The following is a 26,850-nucleotide window of genomic DNA, read 5'->3' as shown; positions in this document are numbered from 1 at the left end:
GATTTCAGACTCAATAAAGGCCCCATGTTTTACTTTTATCCTTGCCTGAGGAAAGAAGGCTGACTCACCAGAACGGCAAAGTTATTATTAGTGCCTCACATGTGTGGAGAAAAGCTATGTGTATGTGCATGGCTGTGTGTGAAAGACAGGAAGAGAGAGAGAGAGAGAGGGGCTGAGCTCTAGCAGCGGAGCTAAGTGCATGCAGGAGCACCATGAGGAGCTCTTATCTGCCACCCGCCAAGCCCTGACCAGGGCCCTGACTCCTGCACTCCCTCCTTCCCTCTATCCCCCTCCAGCAGGGCTCCCCACTAGCCTGCAATAGGCAAGGCGGCCAGGTGAAATGAGCAATTCCCATTCAGGGACAGGAGTGCCGCGCAGACTCGCCCTGTGAAATGGCTGCTCACTTTGGCAGATCAATGCACTCTCTTTCCCTCGTGCACTGCCACTGAGTGATAGCCAGGAAGGTAAAAGGAGGGGAAAAATGAGTATGGATGGAAAGAAGGGAGAGGCGGCTGCACTGTATATGTGTGTTTGTTGGTGTGTATGTGTGTAGACGCTGGGGCAGGGTGTTAGCAGGGCATTTAATAAAATTTGCCATGGCTGCTCTGAGTGAGTGCTGTTGGAGGAAAATGGGAGATGCTTTGCATAAACTCAAAAGACATGCAATATTGCTGTTCCTCTTTGGAAGAAAAAAAAAGCCAGTACCCAGCCCCACCGGATATGAGAATATTCAGCTGCCCAACTGGAACTTTTGCCAATATGAATGATATTAGCGAGAATCATATTAAAATGCTTAGACGTGCCAAAATGAATTCCATATTGCTATGAAACTCATATGTCAGACATGTATAGCATAGCACAATTTGGGGAAGAAAATAGACCAACTCATACTTTACCAGATAATCACACCTTTTTTTATACACTGTGGATTTTTTTGTACAATAATGTGTGTGACAGATATGTTTAAATGAAAATTATGTGCATGCCTACTCAATGATGTGAAAGAAAGAAAAACATAAGCCAATGATATGTTTATATGAGGTGCACATGAGAAAAATAGACTTGATAATCAGCCAATCCTATTGTTTCCCCAACCTCCAAACGCAGCCCCATTATCCTGCTTGGCAACAGATGATTTCACCAATGCACTTTGTTGATTGGTTAATGGTTACATCATTGGTGTGTACTAGCAAATGAAGGCAAGTGATATATGGTCAGAACTTTTATGTAAATCTTAAAACTGTATCATAAATCCACCATGTGCTTGATTAACACTCATGCTTGCACTGTATTTAATGCAGTATATAATATGCTATCTAATCTGTTACAAAAGGGGGGAAAGGAAGAAACTTCATTATTATGCAGATATAATATGAATCTTCTCAATAGGAAAATTAACTGGGTTTAATGGTGAAAGATAATGTGCTGATTAAAGAAAAGAAGTCTCTCAGAGGCCATTCAAGTTGCTACTCAGCAGTGGTTTCAGTACAGAGAACTCCCTAAAACAGGACTGTGGTCTCTCTCTCTTGATCAACACTGGATGATTTCACTAAAGTCACACTGATCAAAATCTCTTTTGGGTTACCACATCCATTGCTTTTCTGGATTAATCTGTTATCCTTGGAAGCCGATTCGGAAGTGAGATGCTAACTGTAGTTAGCATTTTTATCCATCTAATAAAATAACAACACGTTTAACACTGTCAGCGAAGCAGGATTCCAATAATTAGTAATTTCATGCACACATTTCCTCATTTCCTAGCAGAAATTGTGATGTCACTGGGTTAGTTGGTGTCAAACCAGTAGCTGGCATTGGCTAACCAGCAGTGACAGCTTCGACGGTAACTATCAAGTAATATAAAGGGGTCGCTTTTGCTTCACCACGGAATGTAATGACGTTTTGAAAGTCAACAACCAGGGGAAGATTGTCAGACTTGATGCAGTGGTGAGTGGTTAAGTTGGTTTACAGCGAAGAACAGCGAGAATCCTTCTGTTAGCTGCAATGTTAGCGTTTGCAGTGTTGTGATAATGTGTACTACAATCCTTATTATAGTATATTCAACTCTGACCCACACTATATGACAGAATTAACATTTTTTGAAGATACGATTTTGTACAATCTTATGTTAGAAATCTGAATAATAAAATAAAAATATCCCATTATTTACTTGTATTTTACAGCATCCCTGCAAACAGAGCAGCTGTGAATCTCAGCGGAAGGGCAGATTAAAAGTGAAAAGAAAATGAAATCACCATACTCCCACTTGGAAAACATGAAGGAGTGATAAGCAATCCAGTCCACTTCAGATTCATTAAATCTGTGCTGACTGAAAATGACATATAGTGAGCAAACTGGGGGAGAAAAAAAAATCCTTAATGACGCAGCAATGAATTAAGAGGTCCAGTTTGAACAAGGAAGCGCTGGAGCACTTGACCTGAATTTTATGTTTAATGTAAGAAGGACCCTTTTTACAGCTGTGTCATAATTTCTGCTGCAGTAATTTGGTCGGCTTACTCTAATGTGGAGATATGAAATACATTTATACTGTTTTACTATTTAATTTTACAGGCTAGTGAAACATATTCTCCAAACGTACACCCCCCACCCCGCTGTCTCAAGTCATGAAGCCTGAGTTGAAAATATAGTCAGCTCTATGCAGACATGGCAGCAATAAAGTGCACTTGATTACATGGTTGAAAGTAAAGACAAGGAGACAGGAGAGCACAGGATAAGAAAATAGAAAAAGATCGCAGGCTCTCAGCTTCGATCGCGCTCAACATCTTGAAGGTAGAGAGTCCCCCTTTTGTGTGCAGAGGTAGGTGCATGAAGGTTGAATCCTGGTCATCAGCTGTCAAGGCAGTAATGAACAGTGTTTACTAGTAATACCGTGCGCTGCCACATTTTAGGGTGTGAAATGTCAAAGTGTCCATTTTCCCCTCCCCGAGCTAGTCAGAAGCTACACTGTCAGCGCTCAGGCAAGACAGAAACAAGGAACTTTCTCCGTTTCACCCATTGCAGTGTGAAAGAGCAGGAGAATGTCAAGACTGGAAAAAAAATTGCTCGCAAGAGGGGCTGAAAAAGTGGGTTTCAAATGGATTCCATTTGGCAGACACATAATGATAGCTATTAAACAAAACTGGAGAGAAGAGGCTGCGAGAGATGCACAAAGACACGAAAAGACGGACAGACAGGGACAGACAGGCAGGCAGAGAGACACCTGCTGTTGCATCACCTGCTGTAATAATAGTGTTGACATTCAAATAGAAAGCTCCTGACAATAGAAGCTCGCTGAGGCAGCACTCGCTATTCAAATAAAAAGAACACATCAGGAAATATTAGCAAGCGTCAGGACTTTCCATAGCACACGCTGAAAACCACTTGACCCCTTGGCATCCCACAAGTGCTTATGCATTATAACGGAGTGCTTGCATGTGTGTGTGCATGCAAGATGACAAATGAATGAGCTTATTTTCTTCTTCCATATTACCTGCACATCTAAAAGGTGGTGTGTCTTTGTTTACACTCTGTAAATGCAGTTAGCACCTACTGAAGTTAATGATTTCTCTGCTTTCAAATGAAATTAATTAAGCCCGCGCAGTAATGTATAGGGTATGTTTTCCTTGATTGGCATTCCAATTCCGCTCACACATCCACTCTTTAATCCTTACTGTCATGCTATCTCAAACACGCAGGTTAAACATTTAATTCAAAAATGAGACTGGATCATTAGTCGGCAAATTCCTTTTCCCCACTTTCTCCCTTATTTCATGCTCCCACTCATGCCCCCAAAGGGGCCCATCAATCAAAATCAGATATCACATTGCACATATTTTATTCCCTTTAAAGTGTTCTGCAGTCTTTTGTATCAACCTGTGGTGATTGGAGGAGAAACTTTTCATGTTTGTACTTGGTGGGGTATGAAAGAGTGCAGATATCAGCAGATCCCAGCTGATGCAGAGGTCAATACCTATTATAGTAAAAGCAATAGTCAATACAGCGCTCTCATATTACCAGCTCCAGTTGTGCTTGCTTTGAAAAGCTGGGACATTTTGTGCAGTGCTTTGATGAGGAGTCCTGATGGCTTAACGGCGCTCTGATTGTTTGTCTGTATTAGGCAAGGAGAAAAATATATTGGCGGACTCAGAGAGAGGAGCTCCATGTCTCAACTATACATGGACTAAACTCTATTATGGCCGACTGTTCCAAAGACTAGATTGATTGGGTGTTTGCCATCAATGCTCTTTGGATCTTTGGCTCTTTGGAAAGGTTTGTTCATGGTGTACACCGTAGCCAAATTGCTACTACTGTTCTAAATCACTTTCAAAAACGTACTGTCATTGACGTAATGATTTTTAACTAATTGCTCTTGGCTTCTTTCTAAATGCTTTACCCAGAATCCATCAGTAAGATAGTTAAAAGCCAAATTTAGGACAGTTCAAAATGCACTTAAAAAAAAAACCTTGAAGAAACCATTTTGAATGCAAAACTACTTTTTAAAAGTAACAAAAGTTTTCAGCTGAAAACTGCATATATATGCATATTTAGCAGTGATGTTGATAAATTGAAGTCCAAAGTATTTCAATTTAACATAGTGTGCTCTAAATCTGCATAGTGACTGCCCTCCACTGGTGAAAACCAGGCAAATACAATGAAGTTTGGATCCACAGCTTATCAAACCAACTACTCACAACATCTCACAGCAGATTAAATCCTTGGGCTGTACATAGTAGGTTATTAGGGGTTTGGCTGTACATGTGCATGCAAAGAAGAAGAAAAAAGACATCATAGAGTGGCAAATCCTGCCCCACACATGTGTATGATCTCCCAGTATCTGCATGTTTTTGTTTTTGCCAAATAAAAGAAACAAATAAACACAAAAGAGGTGTAGTTCTTAGACTTGTTGGTAACACAACTTTTTTATGTGTACCTTCAAAATGTAATTTTTTTTTGTATTTACATTTTGGTATAGTGCTGCATTAAGCACAAACAAACTAGAATAAATGAGGCTCTAAAGTGGAGCCCTGTGACACTCCTACTGTTAACTGGAAATGTTCACCACTAAAAACTATTAGCATCGCATTACTACTGGTTAATTCAACAGCAGCTGATACACTGACAAAAAAAGCAAAAAAAATTTCCTGATTTAGTGTAATTTTTCTATATGGTTGGGACATTTATACTTATACTCTCTTTATTATTGTTAACTTGCTCAGTCCTGTCTGACATGAAGAACAAGACTAAAAAATTTGATATCTCAAAATATTCAAAATAAAAAAAGGAAACAGAAAGAAAGAAATGCTCAGATTTATACAAAGGAGCAAAGGAGTACAGACAAGCTTGAGCGACCTTAATTTTTTTTTTTTTTTTTTTATAGGAAATGAGATTTAGAATATGACAGATCTCATAATATCCTTACACAGCTTCCCAGCATGTATGCTAATGCCCTGCCCTGACCAATAACACACAGCAGAAAAAGTGGGCTAAACAAAATGAAGGAGGAAGCTGTGAAATATAATTTGGAATACCTAGAACGAATACAGTATCAGCCGTCTCAGATCTATACCTCTTCATTCGGATGTTCTCATTTGTATCCACACCTGTGTCATTCAGAGCCTTACGTCTTAACCTAATTTCATGGTCTACGGGGTTTGGATGGATGGCTCTGCTGCAACTTTTACACTGACAGGAAGAGAGGGGGAGTACCGTGTGTGTGTGTGTGAGTGTGCACTCACAAAATAGCACAATTGTAGAGGGAGAGGGAGGGAAAAGAGAGAGAAAGAGAGAGAGATGCGGCACCACAACAGCACAGAGAATTGTAGTTGCTGCCAGATATTAACCTTTTAACCTCCTACATTTCTGTTAACAAAATACATTAAGCTCCTCTGACAGTGAATTGGGGTTTTACAGACTTTCAGTGAGCATGAATGATCAGAGGTGAACCTTTGTTTTTGGTAGTGCACTACAATTACAGAGAAAGTCTGTGACATGACGTGTTGCAAATTTCGGTAGCAATAAATGTTATGATCTCATGAACCATGGTCAAGCTAAGTATAGAACATTACTGCAAGTCAACATTGTACACACACACACACACACCTCAATAACCTTTAAATCCCCACTAAAGACCTGCTAATCAAACAGCTGACATTGTATAGAGTAATTCTTATTAACATGACTACAAATTGTCCTAAGAGCTCTGTACCCAAAAATATGTGTACTTACTGCTCAGTATATTCTTAAGCCATACATCAGCAATGGCTTTTTATTTTGCAAGAGTATCGTCTGGTGTTGACGGCTTATTTAGCCAAACCAGGCATGACACCAATTATACTGGAAGGAAATCAATTCCAACAAAGCGCTATGCTGGGACGAACAATGCAATGATCAAAGTGACTGCATGTTTTTGCCTGCGACAAGCAGCTAAATTACTCTGCATTCTAAACTTTTTGACCACAGTCAAAATCTGGACTTCTTCAAGCTATTAAAGGTATTCTCCTGTGTGACAAAAGCAACAAGATAAATCCACAATGATTTAGTTGCAACAACAAAAGGAAAATAAAGGCTCCAGCGCTACATTTTTTCCACTCTATCGCAAAAAGCAGAATTTAAGATAATTGCTTTTTCACATTATTTTATAAAAATTAGTTTGCTTCTTATTTAAAGAAAATCTAAAAATACAAGATCATAAGAACCCCTGCCTGCTAGGTGAGCAGCAGTATTACTCAAAAGTAATTTTGCAGCTTATGTGAACATAATCATCCATTTAAATATCCAAGAACTACAATGTTACAATGGTGAGCCGCTCTGAAGGTGCATTAAAAACTATTTAGATTACATATTTATTTTGCGATTAACCTGTGTTATGTATAAACTGAAAGTAAGTGTGTAGACATTAATGAGTTTTTATTGTAGTAAGTACTGCAGACTACATATTGGCTACAATACTTATCAGCTCTAATGGGTGATAAAGCACCTACTGCCAGATTAAAAGGGGACACCCCCTAGCTGACTTCATGTCTACATACACAACCTTTTATTAATTAGTCTGCCACCGCAACATTTCATCATCCTTTTCCTTGCTTTTGAGGGTTTTGTTGTCATTGTAAAGCACATATGAAATTAGTGAAGTTCAGAAGGGGGCAAAAAAACCCACTTTGCACTAAGCTTATTTTAATTACTGTAGTATCTCAGTGGTGCTACAGACCTCAGTGAAATATACAGTACTGTGAAATATATTAAAATCATAATGAATATGCTAATTACCCGTTTTTTATATTCACAATCCTACAATGGTTTTATATTCTAGTGACAATAGCACCATTTTATTTAAGCTATAATAAGCGCATGTAATTACTGATATTATAATAACGTGTCATAATACAGTACTCCATTGTTCCCGACTAAGCTACAGATCTACAGTGTTATTGTAATCAGTAAACCATAATTCTAACTTGTTCTTGCACAGTTCATTTTCAGGTTGTCTGCCGCCCCGTGCCACTCATTGTCAATCTTCATTCTTAAGCGCTAGTCTGTCCAAGATAGATCCCTCATATGTCAGAACGGCACAGACCATTTCCTGGAGTCTGCTGTGACTGTCAAGCTCCGCGGACCATGAAAGCCGTATATGTGATGCCCGAAATTACCTCATCGCAGAATGCCACAGACTCACACCCTGGCACAGTCGCTACTATTCCTTCAAGAGACACTAAAGAGAGCTTGCTTCTACTTTTAGCCGGTTCGTGCCAACAAACATAGAGGGAAGTGCTTCAAATTCTTAAGGCAGAAACATAAAATAAACCCATTTTACAGTATGTGGGTAGAAATGATTTATAATTTTGATGGTGTCCAGGACTTTCAGTAGGTTAAGTCATAGATTTTGCATTAAAGGATTATGTTTTCTCTGCATTTTAATAAGGCACCCAGAATCTGGGATCAAAAACATTGTAAATCTGTGCAACGTTTTTTGGATTGCAGCCTACGGTGTCTTATAATCTGTCTCCTCTCCTTACCAGAGGTGTCTGAGGTAAGAGTGGGGGGAAGAAACCCAACTCTCTCTGGTACAATTATAGAAGTGCACTGCAGTCACTTAGCCCGCTAATACACGCTGTGATATTAATTACTGTTTGTAAACAATGCACTTTGCAGAGATTATTGCATGCACTCTGCGTCCTCCATTTGTGTTTGGTAATTCTCACAAGTGATTAAGTGGTGCAGCTAGGACAGCTGTTCAAGATGAGTTCATTGGCATGTTTAATTAATTGCACTTGAGATAATTATTCAATCATTACTTTGATTAATTTTCTGCGTCCCAGATAATGCATCAAACGTCTGCTTGATGTCAATAGTTTTGAAAGCAGGAGCAGGAGTCTGACCAGTTTTTGGGTAGGTGCTGCTTTGTGGTAAAAATAATGTCAGCAAGGCATGATGGGAATTTGTAATTGCAACTGCATCACTATTCACAGGAAAATGTTGTCCTGCCTGTCAAGCCTACAATGTACTTTGTTTTAACACATATAGAACGCACTGCTCACTGCTCACTTCAGCGTTTTGTGTCGATTTGCTCCACATTGTGTCTGAAACATGCCTATTCCTCACCCCCTCAGATATGCAGGGTAGTGGCAACATCCAACTGAAGGAAAGCCGGGCAAATCGTTTGTGAGAGATCTTGTCAAACAGATTAATTCCCACCCTGGGCCTTGGGGTTCTGGACCGTTTTTCTGTCATGCTGCTTTGCCAGGCTCCCTCTTGATAATACCCCAAAGATAAAATTAATTGTGCAGGGAGATGTGGGATGGGGAGTATCTAAAAAGGACCTTGAGCAACACATGAAGCTCTCTTTTTCTCTCCGCTCCTCTGCATGTGAAAACACAGAAACAATCAAACCGTCAGAAGCATGACACATTGCACCAATGATCACTAACTTTGTTAGGAAGTTTCTGCAAGCAGGATGTTCTCAGAGAGATGTAAAGAGACAGAATTAACCCTCATGAAATAGACTTGTCTGAGAATGTCTGTACTCAAATTACTATCAAAGTGGAATCCCTCACTTCATCAGCAGTTTACCAAGAGAGACGGCACACTAATATTTGTCTACAACTGTCAGGTTGTACAACTGCGAGTTTGAGGAACATGCTCTCCTCCTCTGTGGCACTAAAAATCTGAGCTCAAACAAACCTAAGCACTGACAGCTGTATAATGTTCTGCACTGGCATAAAAATAGAGGGGAGTCCAAATGCAAAAAGAACACACAGACATGCTAGGGTTTACTGTGGCACATCAGATTTTGCAGTCAATGCTTGAAAGTCATTGAACATGTAATGAAACAATTTACAGAGCTAGTGCCATCCGGTCATCATAAGTTTAAAATCTCCCAGGATTTGACATAATTTTAACCCAAACCATGATCATTTCATGGCATTTCATTAGCTAAACATCATCTAAAAAAGGCTACTTTAACATTGGACACTGGGTGTAATCTGTTCTCCTACATCTCCTAGATGCTTCCCAAAAATATTACATACATACACAACTGTAGGTGGACTAAAGTGAACTGCTCCTCTAAACTATTTTACAGTGCTAGGGGACTGCATGATGGTGATTGACCATCCTATAGACAGGGGTGCAAAAGTCAACCAGCAACCGAGAAGAGGTTATAAGGCAAACTTTAAACTTGTGGTATTAAAGGTAGCAGAGTCAAAAAACCTAAGCATATAGAAATATAGTGCGTCAGAGTGTAATATTGGAAAATGGCAAACCCCAAAAGACAGTCCTAAAAATTGACTTCACACCTGAAAAAATACATTAAAATGTGTAAAATATGCAATATCAATAAATGCAAATATTCCTTTCAAAATAAAAGCATTTAGTTTATAAAAGACTAGAAGAAAAAAAAAGCGGGGAGGGTAGTTTTATATTCAGAACAAAACACATAAAGGCACCAAGAATGGCCAGCTGGTCCGTGACGAGGCCCAGACACATCAGTATAGATCATATTAAATAAATAGGAATGACCTAGAGGCTGGATGCTGGCTGGTAGCCATCTGTATCTCATCAAAAGTCACATCCAAGTCCTTTAGAGAAGCACTGACAATTGACCTATTCTGCCATATTATTTGTGTATGTATGATGTGAATGTTGTTATTTTTTGCATCCACTGTGTCAAAACTAACCCTTCACACCGCTACTGTGGCAAGAAAGCACTCCTCTTCAGAATTCTGCCCATTTAGCTTTGGTATGCAGTCATATGCAGTCACACTTGCAGTGTAGCAGACCTTTCCCACAACCTCCTGTCAGAGCATACAGCTCACAACATCAGCTAACAAGTGCTAATCCCTGCTGTGACAGTGTGCAAGCACACAATGTCTTAGTCTTTCATCACCGCTGCCCTTCAAAAGCTAGCAAAAGACCAATTTAACCAAGGAATAATCCACAGAGGGCAGAGCAGAAGAGTAGGTAGATTATGGCAGCTGCACTTTTTATTTTTTTGTAAATACCCCCTTGGCACTTGAGTTGCCTCTGTCACCTCCAGTGGCAGATGGTGCAAATGAGTCTTTATATGCTGCTGCTAGAGACTGTGGACAGGCAGCCAAAGTGCAATCACAAGAGATCCATGTTTGCACGGGTAGATAACTGAAGCAAAAAGGGCTGCTTTTAGTGCTGTCATTGTCAAAACATCAGCAAATGCTTGAGGGGTGGTGAATATGTTGCTACTAGTACTTAAATCAGGGTTTTGTCCGCTACTATCTGTTTTTTTTTCCTCTGACAAATGTAGACAAGACTGACTTGGCTGTTGTTATTTTTATGTTTTTTAGTAGCACATACTGAGATGTTGGTGCTGTCAGGAGCTGTAGTACAGCATGAATAAGAGATGAGATCATTGAATTGTTTGCTGTGCATTCGCTTCTTTGTGCAAGGAGTCACAAAACAGTCTAAGTGTAGTCCAAGAATGTCTCTGCGCGTACAGCAACACAGTTCCTGTGAAGATTATTGTGTTTGGCAGCTTCACTGGATATGCATTTGGATCTCATTATTGTGAACATTTCGCACACATACGTAAACACTCGCGGTCCCTGGGCAGCTCACATCCAGCGGTTCGGAGCTTAAGTAGACGCCGCTGTCACAGTGTGACATCATCAGCCGTGCTGGCAGCATCCCAGTGGTGTCCCAGAGATATCCTTCAACAGAGCTCATCCTGTGACACTGCAGCGTCACTCAGGGACCCGGACAGGCTGTGCAGCAAGCATGACAGCCCCGGAATGAGAGCTCAAGCACAGGTAGAAACTATTGACAGGACCCTGAGGAGCAATTATGAGTGAACACCCAGGGCTTGCTCAAATAAACCTGTAGCTAATAAAAACAAGCTGAGACCCCTGCTAAAGGTGCAACAGTAATTGCTAGTTAGCTAGTTGCAAAAGTTTGAAGCTCAACTGGTGACAGATTAATCATATAAACTCCAAGGGGTTGTCAAACTAAAGAGTTTAGCTCCGAGTACATTAAACTATTTGGATTTTCTGTCAGCAAAATCTTGTCAGTTGTCATCGGCGAGTCTGTGAAACAGTTATTGTAGTGATGCGATTAACAAGTTGACCTATTGTGAGCTTTTTCGCTTCTCAGCAGTTGTATTTTTAAGCCTATAAACTCAAACAGGAATAAATTCAATAGCTACCTTTGACACTCAGCACATCACTCTCCATAAAATACCTTCAAATAATCAAGGGAGACAGATAATGGCTTGGAATAGGACTCGGCTTGCTGCCCTGTGACAGACATTTCCAATTAAAAAGGGTAAATAACTTGAGATTCATCTATTTCATCCTGTCCCAAGATTTATCAGTCTATCGTGCCTTAAATCCGCTCACCCCTGAAATGGTAATATCACAGATTTGGATTTCCCAGGCTAAGGAAAATGTCATACAGTTCCAATATCCTCACACTGCTATTTAAATCTCCCTGCCCTGTCTGTGTTAGAGCTTTCATGAGGCAGCCCGAGCGTGGGAGGAAGCCAGTAATATTAGTGTACCGACATCATATAAACAGCAGCTCAGTTTGCAGGACTTCTGGATTTGTATCGCAGTGCTATGTTAACTTAACAGTGTTTCACGGAGTACACTTGTTCACAAGGAGTAATGTCTTTTACTCTTCACTAAGTTGCACGATATAATCTGTTAATTTGTGTTCATCTAATAGGCCTCTGTTAGCCTACAGGGAATGGAGTGACAAGTTAGTTCAGGCCGAGCACTGACATTGTGCCTGCATTAGCTGATTAGCATCAGCTGTTTTATTCATGTTTCACAATCACCGACTTCTTAACAGCTGTGACAGTTAGCCAATGCTATCCAATCACATTTACAGTATGCATGTGTCCAGTCTGATGGACTGTAAACTCCCCTCCAGTCCTCACACATACAGTAAAAAACAAATAATGGGTCATCTTACATTCATAGTCTAAACTTCTACCTATAAATAATACATTTGGAACAATAGATAGCACTGATTACATGTAAAACTAATGTACCCTCACAGGACTTTGGAGAGCTGCACTGTTAATATTGATGATGCTGTGACCATCTTAACTGTTGCTGTGATACAATATGGTGTTATTCATGTATCTAAATAAATATGTTGGTTTACTAGAAAAAAAAAAAAAAACAAATGGTTGAAATAAGTAGAAACTATTCCCGTCCACAAAACCAAACTTTTGCCTGGCTCAAGCATCACCCAAATCTGCCACAGCTGGCTGCACAGTCCAATGCTGTGACTGTGATGAATGGGCCACCTTTGGCCCCAAAGCTTGCCCAGTTGCTAATAACCAGAGTTCATTCCGCATCCAAATTTCCCCGTGCGTTCATCCCGGCCAAATTTGGACCCTCTGGTGTCCGATCAGAAGCGAGCGACATTCAGCAGTAATCAGCTCGACTTGGCTGCCTACCTGTGCTACTGTAGATTGATTCTCACACTGCCTTTGCTTCGATTAACTTCAGCCAACATTAACAAAATGCCGCATCACAATAGTGGGGACAATTCGTGGAAGGAAAAAAAAACTTTTTTTTTGTAAATAAAGTGACATGACTCATTAATGTGATGAATGACCGTGCAATTCCCTAGGACTTCGACATCAAGCAAACCCCCTTCAGGCGTCCCTCTTGTGGGCCATTCTGGGTGAAAGCCGAACATTTAAGCGTGTGCCTCTAAGTGCTGAGGCAAGCAGATCCGCCGGCCAAATGGTTGCTCTTTTCAGCTGTTGAAGCTTCCAAGGACCCATTCCACTGTTAACATCAAATCATTAAATTCACTCTATACTCAGTCAGTTAGACTTATAGAGAGATTGGTAGTAAGACAAAGAGACAGGGTGTAAGGTTAAAGAAAAAAAACAATCATTGTCAGCTGTAAAGACATAATAAGCCACATTTTTAGATCACAGCCTACCCTTTCTGGTCTTCATTTTATCAAGCATAAATGCAAATTACTGAATGCAATGTTTTCATAAAATAGGGTCTCAATAATAAGTGTGACTGTATAAAGTCTGCCAAAGGACTTGAGATTATTCCATGGCGTTAAAATTTTAATTGCATCTTCAGTCAGGTTTTAAATTATCTGATAGCATCACACCTTAAACCTGAAAGCTAAAAATATAAAACATCTCCAACAAATGAGCCTATCATGAGTAATATGCTCATTTATGTTCAGTTCAGTATAAATACTTCTTCACAATACGGTCAGCATCTAAAGGTAAACTCTATACATGTACTCAGAGTTTAGACATTATATTATATCAGGACACCTCGAGCAATTACAGTCTTCAGCTGTTTCTTTCAGTGCACTGGGCACATGTGGTGTTAGAACACAACTCTTGCATCTGACGCATGGCACCTCAGGGCACAAAATAACTAACTACCCACATTTAGATTTGGTTCTTTTCTCCAAGCAAGAACTTTTATACATGTAATTTAAAATACCAGCATACAGCACACACGTTCATATTATGCTCTTGTCCATGCATGCTTGTGCTGCATTTTTTTTTAAATGTTCTCACGTCCACAAATAAGAAATCACTTGATGGAGAACAGAATACAGCAGCACATTCTGCATTGCCTAAGTACTGATTATGTGCAATTATGTCTACGGCTCTACCTCCACTTTAAAGACACTTACAGAGCTGTACACGCGCTACTGTTGGGTGACTGGACTTGGTTTCTATGGGAACCACGGAGCAACACAGAGCGGTAAAATGAGGATACAGCTGCTGCTGCTGCTGCTCGGATAAGCAGTCTGAAGCGAAATTAAAAGGAAGGCTATTAACTAATAAAGGTGTTCAGAGGGAAGAGGCGAAGGGATAAGTCAGTGAAGGAAATAGAAAGACTATTATTTTTACAATACTCAGTTAACATGTTTCCTGTTTTCGCTGCAGATGGGAAAATAGAGGGGGCACAGTATATGTTTGCCACTTTCATTACTTTGCCCTGTAATCTTGATGTTCAAGGCAAGCAAAGAGATAGCAGGTGAAGGCTATCGTGTTCGAACTAGTCTTAGTTGGGTAAAGTATTGCAGCACTGTGAACTCAGAAGCACTCAGGTACTTTAACTTGTGCAGTAGTAAGTAGTAACTATAAGCTTTTCCTCAGTTCATGGGCTTGCATCTTAGAAGGATAGATGGCCTACGCCTTTGTACACTTAATGCTTGGCATGTTTAATCCTCTCTGCCAAAGGCCCATTAGCAGTCAACCATCATTGGTACATCTTGACATTCAACGTTGTATTCTTATTTTCAATTGATCAGTTACTAAACAATTGCTTAAGGAGAGACATAAAAGACACATTTGTTGGATGATAAGCCATGCCTGATGTTAACTTTCAAATTAGTGTCAGCCAGGAGACTACAGCTGTACAAATGTCCCTTTACTTGTTATGACTTATGAAGGTAACCCACTGTTCCTCCTTTTGCAGCCTGTTAAGGTCTGTCATTGTATATTTGTGTGCTTGTGTGCACGTGCCTCAAGTGGTTTGTCGGCTGTGAAGTTTGCAGAAAAAGAAAAAAAAAAAAAAAAACACCAGTCAGATGCTTCGCTCGAAGGGCCGGCTGTTTTTGGCAAGTGCCCTCCTCACCCGCGTGCATGGCATGAATATAACAGAAAGAAAACGTGTTCCTCCTTATGGCAGGTCAGACTACAAGGCAGTCCAGATTTCCTTTTTTGTTTTTTTCTATGCTGGGTGTGTGTTAAATCAAAAACTGAATTTCAACACAGTGGCATATGAAGCTTTTGCCCTGAGGGCTTGATTTCTTTGTTCTCTGGTGTTTTAACAATGAGGCAGTCACGTTTAAGTGGCCCTTCAGTTCAGCCTGTTTTGAGTTAGAAAGCACCACACACAGCATCGGCATTGGACAACAGGGATGTGCGTGTCTAATAAAAGGCTATTAGGCCAAGCCTCTCAGAGGCAAAAATGAACCACAATAAACCAAAACCTATTTTTTATCGATCACTCAACCTGTAATAAGAGGAATGCTTTTCCTGTATAGTTTTGAGCAGAGTAGCATCTGATGGTGTGCCCGCACAGATTTAACACATAACCTAAACCCTATGTGACTTAAGCTTCCAAGATGACTTTTATCAGTTTTAATTACTCCCCTTGTCTGTTACTTGATGCCTCCTGGTTAGTATCCTTTACCTTAAACATACTTGCCGACCATGTGAAAGCTTGGAAACCACAGCATGCTTGAAATGCCCTTACAGTCTACTTAGCATTAGTTAGCATCAGTGGTGAACATGCTAATTCTCACCAAAATACAGCTTAACTGTGCTGGATGCATTCTCTCCTTCACAAAGCCGTCTTAGAGCTGATGTCTTAAAGATGTTGGAACCTGCATCGATTGTGTCCACGCTCGCCTGTTCATAATCCTTACTTTTAATGGTTCATAGCTACATTCCTTTGCTTATATTGGCAATCATGTAAAATCACAGATAGAACGTCATATGCCATAAAGTGCATGCACAGGATCCTAATAAAATGGGCTCTACTTTTGAAAGACATAACCATAACTACTTTCCAATACTGCACAGTCTAACATGAAATATGTCATCTTTATTGATATATTTAAAGGGAAAGGGTCCTTTTGAAACCACTTTTTGGGACTTTTTACTATTCTGGAAAATGTGGCCATGGTGCACCAAATAATCAAACTTTTAATAGTCTTACTTTTGATACTGTTCCAACTGTTTGAAATCAAGCACGTACCTGTGAATACTGTATTTCTGCTGCTGCTGCTGCAGACAGGATGATCCTCTTAGTGCCTTAGCAATCTGGGACACTATTCCCTCTTCTTACTTTTGCCAATTTGCTCCTGGGAGCCCCTGAGTCCTTGTCTTCATTAAAGGAGTTCCTCATTGATCAATCACTGTCAGAGGAGCTGCTCTGTAATTGCACTGTGGCCTAATCATGACTGACGTCTCATCCCCCCCTCACTCTGTCACAGGTCTCAGGAGAGAGGATGTTCCATGACTTTCACACCTTCGACCTCAAGGTAGGCCTCTCTAAGGATTCTACTCTTTGTCTTTAGAGGTATATGGTTTTATAATGGGTATGAGTACTCATTTCTATGTATTAGTGGAGATGAGGAGAGGTAAGTTAAGATGGATTGAGATGAAATGGACATTTTGAATATTTAAGAGCCCCACTGACACCACTATTTTTTTTCTCTAAAATTAACAGACTTCATATTATTTCATATGATCACATGCAACCAAATATGAGACATCACTGACTTCTAAACAATATGCAATCTGTCAAATATGCCCTGTATTATCACCTGACTCCTACAGCTAAACTTTGCAGAATGAGTTTTAGAAGTTGTTTTAGGCTGGCTTTAAAGGTTCTTGACTGACAAAACAAAGAGAACACATTAACCAGGCAACAGATGGAACAGAGGTTTAATCTGGGCCTGTTGTCAAGCTACTGGTGGAATTAATGTTGATTAGAGACAGCTGATATGACCTTCAGCTCAGGAGGTATTAACCAACAAAAATGACTGTCAGAGTTGCTTTGCTCTTTGCTTATGAGAGAGATAACAGTGGTCTTAGGCCAGCTATGTGGAAATCGGTGGATTTTGCAGCACTTGATTGACAGCAGAAGCAGATATTGTGCGTAAACGTGCAGATTTTCTTATAATGTAATTAATTAAGAACATGCTCTACAGTTTCTGTGACTCATTCTTTAACCCCAGAATGTGAGCCTCATGCTGGAAGTATTCATTTTCTGTAATAATTTTCACACCAACATTTTTACAACTGGAACTGGACCTATGAACTGAAGAAATAATTGGAGACGTGGCGCTGACATGTGTCCAGTCAGAAGCTTCACTTGACAGTAATGCTGTTCCAGGCACATGAAGCCCCTGACAGACAATGATCCATCGCACATTAGGGACTCACATCCATCAGCAGTGCACTGACAAATACACCAGTAAGAATGTAAACCACTCAGAAGCTGCACACATGCAAAACAGTATCCTGCCTCGTCTTAATTAGGACCAATGGATCCAATACATTTTTTTTTGTTTTGATTGGACAAACATATGTAAGGGGTAAAGACAAGATGTTTGTAAAAGTGTTTTTGAGAAATAATACTATACTAATAATACTGAGGGAGAATTTTCACTTATACAACTTCCCTGTCCACAGTCCACCTGTTCACACTTGGTCCACACATGTTTGCGAGTTTGCCTGTGCCATGTGGTCTCACAGCAGCATTGACATTTTTGAAAAGAGAATAGCAGAAGATGGCATTCAAAGAAAATAAAGAGTGATTTTCCAGATAGAAATTGGTATCCCTGCCATGATATTAAACCCACCAGGGTGCAGATGTTCAGAAAACAGGATGTGATTTTGTAAAATGATTTGAGCCATTTAAGAAGGGGTGGTTTAGTCCTCGTGTGATCATGCTTCTACTACACATGTACAAAGTCCAGCACAGTGAGTGAGCATCAGCTCACAATACATTTAATCATCTATTTTTTCTTTATAGTCTCATTTTTAAGTTGCATTTTGTATCCACACGGCATCATCTGTTAACTTGCACGGAGGGCATAGATACAAATGCAAATACCCTCTCCCAATATGCTAATACTTCATCCAGTGCCATATTTCATGCAAATGCCTTTCATCGTATATTTTCAAATGTCATTTATATGACAGTTGTAGCACAAGCATCCATAATGTTTTGACTAGAGGGGAAATTGCAACACGGATCTCAGTCATTGTGAATTCCGGCCGCAGTCAGAAAAAGGGAAGGTCAGGAATGCTGAACTCTGCTTCCCACAAAACATGATTGTTTTATTAAACTTTGAAAACATGTTGATGATTACGGCCGCTGCGGCATACATAAACACAACAATGTGAAGAAACTGGCATATTTGGATTGTGAGGATACTTCACCGTTATTTTATTCTTTTTTATTTTTTACCAATTTCAGGTGTAAGGACATGGTTAAGTAGGAAAATGGCTACATACACATACACTACACACAGTTCTGTAACTTCAATGCAACTAAAGTAAAAAAAAAGCATAAGATTTCAGGGACCTTGGCATTTGCTTAAGCCTGCTATGTCATTGTCTGCAAAGCTGTTCAGGACGATGTACTCGGAGGAAAGTTTTAAATTTAAAATGTAATCAGCACAATCACCACAAGTAATCAGTTCCTCTTCATTTCACCTGATCGAGCCCCCCGCTAAAACGAGCCTGTTAAATAGAGCATCTTATCAGGCCTGGATTAAGTTCTGACTTTGATTAACATCTGTAGTCGCAGTTTAGAATGTCAAAGTTCAAGTTTGGGGAAAATATAGTTTTTTTGAAAATGCAAATGAACCAGCTGTCGTTATGAACTGAGGTTTCTATTAGAAGGTAAAAAGAAACTTGTTTTTTATAGAATAATGTCAAACATGTCATACAAATAGCATTAAATCTAAAGAAATGTTATAGATTTTATAGTGCATAATGACAAGATTGAAACTGCCTGTTCAGTAGCCAGTAGCTGGATTAGCATGAAGTCTGGGAACATCTGCATGTGATCACATTTAAAACTCAAACCTCCTAATTAACACAGTTTGTCTTGATTGTTTAATCAGCACAAAACCTAATTGTATGTTCAGAATGCCAAGTCAATCTCAGGCTTTGATCAGACTGCAGGCAAGTAAGGAATGTGATTTGACATCATCAACATATTGGATTTGGACACAATCTGGATATGAACTGATTGAGATGAGAGGAAGCATGAAGGATTTTTTCATATATACCAGCACAATTTTGAAATTCTTACACGTCTGTTCTCAAATCTGCCCAGAACGTTACATATTTGTTAACCAGACATGTGCATATACACATATTATGGAGTAAGTAAAGATAGATGACATGAGAGCTCCACAAAAATAAGGCTAAAACATTTTGATTGCCTGCTGGTGTGGCTGCAGTATAGGTCATAAGGCCTGCTTCTTCCATGTTAGTGGACTGGACATGGACCCAACTAAAAACTAAGTACCTCTCAAATAATGTTTTCCAGAGATGGTTTTATGGCTCGTTAACTAGCTTTTATTTCAATTCAAAGTTGCTCTTTATAAAAAGAGGAAGTAATGTTGAAGTCAGATGAAACATCAACCATGCAGCTTCCGTTCTCAGCCTCTAGTGTGCACACTCTGGTTCCAAGATGGCATCTTTTTCCAACATGACAACGCCAGGAAACAAGAAATTCTCGGTTTACTTTTGCACAATGGGTGGAGGTGTAGCCACATGGTCCATCTATATATACAGTCTATGCTATAGGGAGCCAACAGTTGCCTCAATACATTAGTTTATGCAAAATAATTGTAACAGTACAGGAACAGCAACAATAGTGGGAGATATTTATAGACTTTGATACTATAACAGAGCCACACTGTTTTCCCCTTGTTACCAGTCTGTATGCTAATCAGCTACTGGTTCTTGCTACACATTATCTGGCTACAAATTAGTCACATTTTTGTGGTTATAAAACTGAACCAGAGAAACTCAAAGCTCTCTTTATTTGGAGCAGATGTACGAAGCATCCAACAACAGGCTTTAATAGACCGACATACTGTGCACACGAACGACACAGGTGCCATCGCAGGTGCTCATACCACCTGCACGTCTGTCCACTACAGCGAGATCCAGAAACAAACACCAAAGGGGAGGTAGTGACAACTGCAGGCAAGAAGAAAACATTTGTGCTGAATAAGAGTTTTACAGCTTCAAAATAAAACCTACCATGAAATTAATTCTCCTTTTATCAGACATAAATTTGTTTGTAATCTGAGACCATTCATGTCAGTTTGTCCACACTGATTCAACAGGAAATGAATGTAATTTTCCATTTTCTATCCACCGTTTCTGATAGCAATGTTCAATTAATGAATCACCAAATATATTGTCATCCTAGTTTTCAGGGTTATTGTCTTTCTATAGACAATGCTGATACAGTGTGGCAAGGCAATCAACGACTGGAAGAAGAGATGATTCAAAGGAATTAAAGTCAATTCGCAGTTTTCCAAAGTTCATTATAAAAGCCACGACCAGCAGTGCTGACTGACCAACTATGAACATTTTATGAATTTCAATGTCACTACAGCTGAGCTCATTTGTAAAAGGCACACACACACGGACGCACACACAGGCTACATCCAGACATAATAATGTGTTGCCCTGTTCACAGAGGCATGGAGAGGTGAGAACACCTCCTCAGTACATTCTCAGACACATCTGTGCCCATACCCCTAAAATGATGTTTCTTTTCAGGTAGGAAATAGGTCAGCCGTGAATACCTGGCTCCTTCCATCTCAAGAAATCCTTTAATTAAGAGCATAACAGTGAGGATTTATCGAGTGTGAATTTAAAAAAAAAAATGTTTTGTTTGTTTTTAACATGTTTAGAGAGGGCGTGTCATTCACAGACATTTCTTTTATACGTCTTAGGAGCGGCTTTGTGAGGAACTAGAAAGGCACAATAATGCCAACTTGGCCCATATTTAGACTCTGCCAACTTGGCCCTCATTTAGACACTGAATCATTCAGATTGCACCACTGTGATTGCTTAATTAAATGCTCGGCTGTGTAATGACTTTGCTTGAAAGGGAATTAAATGTCTAAATGCTGCAGAATCTGCGTCAAGCTGAATAGAAATCAATGGGACACGGTGCAGGAACTGAAGGTGTTTTCCGACTTGTTTAGGGCGAGCGTTTTGTATTGACGCCGTCCCTTCAGTCGGTGAGTCAAAAGCTCATTCCTCTTGGTCCGAAGCATTGATCGCTGGCATACAAACAGTGTGCTTACTTTGTGGTTTCTGAGGAGGTGTAGGAAGGCAGTGTTGGCAGAGTGATGCTTGTTCAAGTAAAACTGCATTTATATTTAAATATGTTAAACAAATAACAGCATAATCTATACCTATTAAAGGGGAATTTGCCACTGTTGATGTGGTCCAGTCGCAGTGATGATGGAAACGTTAACAGAAGCAATAAATTCATCTGTGTGCTATATTGACCGAGAGATTTCTGAATTGTCCTGCTCACACAGCTATTACTACAAGGCCTAGAGTACAAGAGTACCACGATGCATGTTTATGTTATGTGGATCATGGGTTAATAAAAAGTACAAATAATGATAACATTTACATGCTTATATCTGTTAGCAGGAGTCAGGAGTCAGCAGCTCATTTTCTGGATGGTCTCCATTTGCCATATTCTCTTGCAAGGGATTTTTTATTAGCTGGCTGCACACTAGATGAATTGAGTCTTATTTTATGGAAGTGAGAAGGGGGCGTGGCCAAATTGATAGTTTGCTGCAAACAATTATTTGTCTAAATAATCTCAAAATGTGTCTATATGATAATTGTACTGCTTCTGATGGAGTCTCACAAACACAACAAACATAAAACATGTTTGATATTAACAACTCGATTACAGTTACAGCTTCCTACCATGGGGTGAAGTGACACAACACACCAAAATATGAAAACAACAGCATAAGTGCCATTATATCTTACGCACGACATACTACAATAGAGTGAAATTTAAAAAATTAACATAAACTCACACTGAGTCAGGTGAGTTTTGTGTCTCACAGCCTGGCTGAATTATCTATTATTTACAGGTTCAGAGAGTTACACAGTTAAAATATGGAGGAAAAAAAAAACTGGTCAACACTGCAACTGTAACAGCTAGATCTGTAAATAAGGAGCACTTGTATTAACTAACTGCAGAAAAAAGGCAGTGTCTCTGATACACTTTATTATCTCTTACTTCTGTGTGTATTTGAGTTTACAGTGTATTAAATGACAGCAAAACGTGACCACGTTTTTCTGAAAATAACTTTCCGAGTCTAGAATTATCAGTCTCCCAGCATATTTTCACAGTGTTTTACCATAAAAGCCTAAAGGCAAACATTAAAAGACAGCCCACATGGAAATAGTTCTTGAAAGGAGTGCAGCCAACTAATCTCACAAACAGTTGATTGAACCAAAGACCTTTAGAAACCGCCAAAGCTGGGAAGGGCATACAACTCCTAAAATGACAACCGATTATCAAACTGCCTCTGGCTCGAGACACTGTAATCCTCCCAGATGTTGCAGTCTATGAAATATGAGAGTCTGAATTAGATCTCTCAAACAATGTCGGCTTGTCTGTATTCGTAAACCCGAAGCATTTAAGTCACAAAATTAAGTTGACCCCGTCAGAAAGCTTAAGGACATGTAACAAAGCCCCCGGCAGTCTTATTACTTCATCTCCTTTCATCTCATCTTCTCTATGTAATAAGTTCCCACTCTAGCAAGACCACTGAGGCTAATAAGGGTTTTATCTGCTTTTGATATTAGATATTAACACCTCATCAAAGTTAAGCCAGCGGTAGGCTCTAGCCCTCCCTCCAAATTTACATTAGTCTAACAATGTCTCAAAAAGAAATCTTATCAAATTCAAATTAATGGCGAGTTGAATAGCCAGAAGGATACTGCTACCCATCACTCAAGGAACATGCAATTTGCTTCTGCTTTTTGTTAATACTTTAAATTTGCTGCTCATAATCCCAAGTCAAAACAGAGCACATTTCTAGCATATGAATGATGAATGTTGTAGCTGCTGGGTAAGAAAATACGTCTGAGTGACACAATCAGGATTTTCTGTTTTGAAAGTTCTATAAATAGTCTGGTAGTCAGCCCGTCTTTGTGATCTGTACCTGAGGGGGAACACATTTGCAGCATGTGTGTTGTTTTTGTTGGTTTCATGAGATACTCGATGCAGGTTGTGTCACCCACCAATCAAATGTGCACTGAAAACACATATGAAACACTAATGTTACTGAATCAGAATGAACAATGCAGAAGACGTGTTATAAGAAGCAAATGCGGATGTTGTTTTAAGTGTCCAGGTTATTATAGAAGTCTTATTTCTTATAAAAAAAAAAAAACAAATCTCAAGGTAAATCCTGTATCTGGAGCGAAGGTGCAAAGGTTTCAGAATTCTTATCATCCCTTGTGGCATCCTTTGTCAGCTTGTATGAAAAAAAAATGAAATATTAACTGGAAAATATAGCTCGGAGAGATAGAAAATAAATTACTTCAGTGTGGCAAGGAAAGGAAGATTGTGAGATTTATCAAGTCAAGATGGAAATGCCTGCTAAGTCTGTGCCCCTACCTTGAAAAATTAAAGAGAAATCAAATGCCTTAGAGTGCAGAGCGATTGGGATGTAAAGGTGTGTGTGTGTGTGTGTGTGTGTGTGAGTGAGTGTGTGTGCCTGCATGCTTGTTTTCCCGTCATTGAAATGTTTCATTTCAGTCGTATAATATAAGCCTCCATATGACTGTACATAGACACATATTATTATTTAACACTCCACAATTAGCGTAGCTGTACTCACACTCAACAGATTTTGTGTGAAACAGCTTGACTGGCAAAATCTATAATTGTACAGATAAGTGAACATGCTAGCTAGATAAAGGTTAAACTATCAGGGATATGTTCTCCATCCGTCTCCAGCCAATTTTACACATTCAGCTCAAGCTATAGTGGGTGGGGATGAGAGGAGAGTGAGGGTAGTGGTGGGTGGTGGTGGTGGTGGGGAGGGGGAAACTGGGAAGTCAATATTGATTGATCTGGAGCCTTAGCAATTACCTCCATGTGCAGAAGACCATGTTAAGGTCAGTATTATCTTAGCTCATTTTATGGGTCAGCGGTCTGGCTTTAGCTGAAATAAATTAATGGGGTAAACACTTTGGCTCACCTTGATGAAATTTACAGCAAGTGTAAAAGCTTTGCATAGGTTGAAGGTACAATGCTGGACCCTTGATATTTCGCTGAACCCTTATGAATTTAGGTGGTAGAGCTCTGTCTATAAATAACACTGAATCCCCCTGAGAGGAAGGTGTAAGACATACTTTAAAGATGCAGTCAGCCTATTAAATTAATCAATTTTATTGGGTCCAATTCTGTTTAAGGATGATGGGACTTGTGTTATAAATTGAAAAATAATCAACTGTTATAATAATATTTATGTTGTGGGAGTGACATGCACCTCCTTAGAAGTGTAATCACCAGCCCATCCTCACCAGGACAACATTCCTTGGAAACAGAACATGTGTGCATCTTTCAGTGGCTGCATCTTGATATGTTCATGGGGGTAGGGTCCCGATAGTAGCTGAATAGAGCAACTGTGCAAGGGAAACGGGTCTCTTAAGAACAATTGAAAACGAAACAGCTTGTGGTGTCAGGGGACTCGAACTTCAGATTCCTGAGTAAAGGTCTACTATCCTAAAACCCTGTTCCCCATTCCACACCCACATTCATATTTAGACTTTTGCGGCTTTCAGATGGCGTCAGGCATGTTCTGTTACCATAAACCTAACACATGGACAATGGGTGCATTTGTTCCTTTAGTAGAAATTAACCATGTGTCATATCTGCCGGGTGTACTACCAACCAAATGTGGTGTTTTTTTCATGAGGACTTGTTAGTACTACACAGGAGACTATAACAACTGCGGCTAATCTGCTAGAAACAGCCACAACAGCATTGTACAATGTGCAATTTGTTTGCAACTGTAATTTTCATACAACAACATATCAGTTTCTCACAAGAATCAGCTGGGTAAAGGGGTGTCTAGTGTCTGACATCCAGCACAACGCCAAAACGTATCCTCCTAAAGTGCAGTATATTACTACAGTATACATTTCTGCCTGAAGTGCTGCTATTGTCCTGCAAGGACTACATAAATATGTCAACAACTCCTAATGCATGCATACAATCCATGCTTCCTATATGCAGCATTGTGCTAAAGGCTGTTATCATCACTTAGCAAACAGCATCAAGTAGCTTGCACTGTAGAGAACAAGTACAGCACACTCCAGTTCTCAACTTTACATCTTGACACCTGTGTGTATTTCACTCGAAGGAGCGTTAGTCAACCCAAACATTCCATCAGTGCTTCTGTGTATCGGCATTCTTTTGTGGCCTTTGGGCTGACTCACAAACAGCTCCACCATGTTTTTAAGTCCAAAATAAATTCAATTTCCAATGCGGTGATCTACTTAATGAAAAGTCAATGTCCCTCATTGGCAAGCTCCCACGGGGACAGTCAGAAAGATGAATTTATCAACAGGCTGGAGACTGCACCCTAGGGGACACCACCCCTTATGATCAAACAGAATGCTACAGAGTGTGTCCGAGCAGTCCTCCATTATTACCCAGCTTGTGCTCTTAATGTGAGCTGACGGAGGAGGGATGACAGTATTGATCTGATGAAAGTGCTATTTATATTCTCACAATCCTGTAACCAGTGATTACAAAAGCACTCTGCTACTGCAGGCGGCCTGTTCTCAATTTGTTAAGTGCAGTGGGTGACAGTTTGTTTGGCTCATATGCATGTAGTGTTATTGCAGCATGCCTATTTTGCAGCATTTCCTCCATGTAAGCGTGTCAAAATGTACCCCTGCCATAAATCTAGTGTCAAATTAATGTCTCCTCCTGAGCTAATATCCAAGCATTTACGTTACAGACATGAAAACGCTACATACCTGTGAACAATTCAGAGGCTTTTGATTATTAATAACACTATGTCTTGTCAGCAGCATAACCTTCTGATAAGGGGGACATGAGGTTGTTGTCACGGCATATGGTTAACAGTGTTATAGATAAGCTTTAATCCCCACTGGGCTCAATGTAATGCATAGCAAAAAAGATGGGAACACATGTGTAAACATCAGCCCAGTGGTAGGAGTGCTGAAATTACACACAGCAAGAGAGGAGCGCATTCACTAGGTTGCTTGCTTACAATGCAGACGTAATGCATGCACATCACATCATACACATTTCCAGAAGCACAGCTCTTTTGAAGCCTTCACTCACTTGACCCATGATGGGAAATCATGTGTGGTGGATGCACATAGTCTACCCGTGGCTATGCTCTCATGAATAAAACACTGAAATATAGATAATTATTGACCTAATATGTTTAAGTGTGGAAAATATCTGTATATGTGAACATGACCCAGTGATGACTCTATACTCTGCAGTCTCAAAAATGATGAAGAGGGGAAAGAAATTCATTTAATTTGGCGAGTTTTTATAGTTTTGTTGGCCATACTTTCATAGATGAAAGTATGGCATACATACATACATATATACATACATACATATATCATTTGTATTAATATGACATAAATCACATGACATCTCTTTAACAAGCTTTTCTTATCAACAGATACGGTGTTTCACTCACTGTGGCTATTGGCTAACGTAGATATATTATGTGCAGCTTAATTATAGGATGTGGCTGACAGCAGGCTGACAAGAATTTATGTGGGATAAA

This window comes from Parambassis ranga, chromosome 18 (genome assembly GCF_900634625.1).
Source record: "Parambassis ranga chromosome 18, fParRan2.1, whole genome shotgun sequence".
NCBI lineage: Eukaryota > Metazoa > Chordata > Actinopteri > Ambassidae > Parambassis > Parambassis ranga.
Note: the sequence above shows the minus strand (reverse complement) of the source record.